General features: G+C 35.6%; 1 protein-coding gene across 1 annotated transcript in view; it reads right to left on the reverse strand.

Moving 5' to 3' along the window:
• Positions 1-3,857, reverse strand: part of adck5 (aarF domain containing kinase 5) — a 33,461-nt gene that overhangs the window by 27,679 nt on the left and 1,925 nt on the right. The gene's annotated exons all lie outside the window — the stretch shown is intronic.

Here is a 3,857-nt window from a genome sequence, read left to right on the forward strand (position 1 = left end):
ACACACACACACACACACACACACACACACACACACACACACACACATAAATAAAGGTGAGTCATGCCAATTTATGTTTGTATTGAAGAAGTAGCCATTTGTGTTACTCAGTACCCCAAAAGTAGCTCTCAGTCTCAAAAAGTTTGGTGACCCTGATCTAAAATAATAGCTTCATCCAAACCAACATCATGTCTGCTAGATCCCATCCCAACCAGACTGTTCAAAGAAGCATTTCCCTTAATTAATATTTATATTTTAGATGTACTTAATTTATCTTTAATGAATGGTTATGTGCCGCAGAGCTTTAAGGTTGCTGTAATTGAACCTTTACTTAAGAAACCTGATCTTCATTCAGGAGTTCTGGCCAACTATAGACCTACAGTATATCTAATCTCCCATTCATCTCAAAAATTCTTGAGAAAATAATTGCAAATCAACTAAGTGAACATCTGGATAGAAATACTTTTTATGAGGAGTTTCAGTCAGGATTTAGAGCTTATCCTAGCACAGAAACAGTACTGGTGAAAGTTACTAACGATATTCTCATGGCCTCAGACAGTGGACTTGTGTCCATTCTTGTCCTGTTAGATCTCAGTGCTGCATTTGATACAATTGATCACAATATTTTATTACGAAGACTTGATATTAGGATTACAGGAACAGCTCTAAAATGGTTTGAGTCTTTGTAATGGAAATAATACTTTTAGGTTCAAGCCAGTAATTCATGACATACTTTAATGACCTAAGTTTTCATGACATGCTGTTTATCAGCAGATATAATGATTAAAGTCAGAACAAGATTTGATAACAACAACCATTCTTAGATATCAATTGTGTTTATCTTTGTGTTTTCCCTTGACCTAGTATTTCCTTAAGTTATTAAGATCACATAATAGTGTTTGTTAAACAATATACTGTATATGAGGCCTCAACTTCCTCAACTACAGCAGAAGCAGGGAAACAGGAGCAGAGATCAGGGGTACAGTCTGATGGTTCGATGTTGTTCTGTGTTCCTGATGTTGCAAATAAAACTCAGCTGATCATTCCACGGACTACCTTCATTGTTGGACCACGTATTTCTGTCTTTGTTTAATAAATATTTCCATAACAGTCTTATTTAACTCGTAGATTTCAGTTTGTTAATGTTAATAATGAATCTTCTTCTTACACCAGAGTTAGTCATGGAGTTCCTCAGGGTTCAGTGCTTGGACCAATCCTCTTTACTTTGTATATGCTTCCATTAGGTAAAGTTATTAAGCAGCATGGGATAAATTTCCATTGTAATGCTGATGATACTCAGTTATATTTATCCATGAAACCTGACGAATCCAATCAGTTACTTAAACTACAAGAATGTCTTACAGACATAAAAACATGTATGACTCTTAATTTTCTGCTTCTAATCTCAGATAAGACAGAGGTTATGGTTCTTGGACCTGAACAGCTTAGGGATCAACTTTGCAGCCTTTCACCTCCTCTGGATGGCATTAATCTGGCCTCCAGTTCTAATGTAAAGAACCTTGGTGTTATTTTTGATCAGAATATGTCTTTTAACCCCACATTAAAAATGTTACCAGGACCGCCTTCTTCCACCTGCATAATATCACTAAAATTAGAAACATTTTGTCAAAAATGACGCGAAAAACTGATTCATGCATTTATCACGTCTAGACTGAACTACTGTAATTCTTTATTATCTGGACATCCAAAAAACTTTTTAAGAAGTCTTCAGTTAATCCAAAACGCTAGAGTTTTAATGAGAGTTGGAAGGAGAAATCATATTTCTCCAGTTTTATCTTCTCTCCACTGGCTCCCTGTCAAATTCAGAAAAGATTTTAAAATATTACTCCTAACATACAAAGCTCTTAACAACCAAGCTCCATCATATTTTAAACATCTTATTGTTCCATATTTTCCTAACAGAGCACTTCACTCTCAGACTGCAGGTTTACTTGTGGTTCCTGGAGTTTCTAAAAGTAGAATGGGAGGCAGAGCTTTCAGTTATCAAGCTCCTCTCTTGTGGAACCAACTTCCAGTTTCTGTCCATGAGGCTGACACTCTGTCTACTTTTAAGATTAGACTGAAGACTTTCCTTTTTGATAAATCCTATAGTTAGACTTAGGTTTCTTCAATTATTTCTCATTTCTGCAGCTATAGACTTAGACTGCTGGAGCACAAACTGAGCACATTTCCTCACTCTGCTGTTGACTTTAATCTCTCTTCTCTACCTGTTTATTGTAATTATTTCTATAAATAACATGTTTTTTCTTTTTGTCTCTTTCCAGAAGTAGGTGCACCTGGACCAGTTCTTCTGTGTTTGGCTGTGTCTCTTTCCTGTCCCCCAACCCTGTCCCCTTTGACTTGCTCTGTGTGTGTCCAGCTGTCAGCTACTGTATGTCTAGCCAACTATCTATAAAGACAGCTGAACAAATATCCTGATAATAAACTGGCTATGCTATATTCTAACTAACTAGCAACTATGTGGCTAGCTAATTGGCCAACTATCTACGTAGCTAGCATACTGAAGAGCTATCTTGCTAGAAATCTGGACAGCCATCCTGATAGTAAGCTGGCTATGCTATACGCTAACTACAGGAAACTATGTGGCTAGCTAACTGGCCTTTTTCTGTCACACACAATAATATGACATCATCACATGGCACTAATTGCAGTGCTTGCTAAGTGGCAAATATTAATTGTTGGCAGTTTTTCTATCAATGATGTACACACAATATGCACCCTAGTGCACTGCACATGTGCAAATATTACAAATTAAAACAAAACATAAAATGGATTTACATCCTGATACATAAACTTAAATATGCAGGTCCATTCAATACTAAAAACAGATCTCTTCCTTGTTTTCATATGAACACTAACTACAGATGGTTTTGATACGCTACGGTCCCCTAGATTCAAGAACACATTTCTTTATATTTGCATAAACATCCGTTTTAAATGACGTTTTAAAGGTGACCTAATATGAGGGTCCTAGAACAAGTTCGGATCCATCTGTGGGCTATAGAAAACATGTTCATTTGATTTAATTCACAAAATTAATCTCTGATATTGAAATTTAATCTTTTCAGTTCTGCCTGTTCTTCAGCTCTCTTCAGAAGGTGCCGCTTTGCGTAAGTTCCTATGGAAACCCCCTCCTAACCTTTTGTTTATGTTAGCTCCGCCCCCCCAACAGAAGTTTTCTTTCAGTTTCCTTTCAGTAGAAAGTACTATTTTTCCAAAGTGGTTCATGGTGAAATTATTTACACAAACTACAACTTTCTTTGTTAATATTGCTAGAACTTTGCCATAAAAAATAAAAATAAAATAAAATTAATCCACACATCTGTTCTCCATGACTGTTCTAAAACAGCAGAACCATCCTGTGAAGAAGTGGGCGGAGTCTTCACTTGCGTTACCAGGAGATGAGCTGGGCTCAGGTTGGGGTGGGCTGGAGTGCGACTTGTGATGTCACGGTGTTTGAAAAAAGGTCAGAAAAATATATTTACTTATAGTAAAAATACCTCTGGGTGCATTTTATTTATTTTTATTTATTTTTTTTTTTTTGGTGCTTGGACTGTTTTTGGAAGCAGTACTATGATGGAGTATTAGGGCCACACAACGAGATTTTTTAAATTATTATTATGAGAATAAAGTCATAATATTACGAGAATAAAGTCATAACATTATGAGAATAAGTCATAATATTACGAGATTAAAGTCATAATATTACGAGATTAAAGTCATAATATTACGAGATTAAAGTCATAAAATTACGAGATTAAAGTCATAAAATTACGAGATTAAAGTCATAAAATTACGAGCATAAAGTCATAATGTTACGAGCATAAAGTCATAAT

This window comes from Austrofundulus limnaeus, unplaced genomic scaffold, assembly GCF_001266775.1.
Source record: "Austrofundulus limnaeus strain Quisiro unplaced genomic scaffold, Austrofundulus_limnaeus-1.0 Scaffold611, whole genome shotgun sequence".
Lineage (NCBI taxonomy): Eukaryota > Metazoa > Chordata > Actinopteri > Cyprinodontiformes > Rivulidae > Austrofundulus > Austrofundulus limnaeus.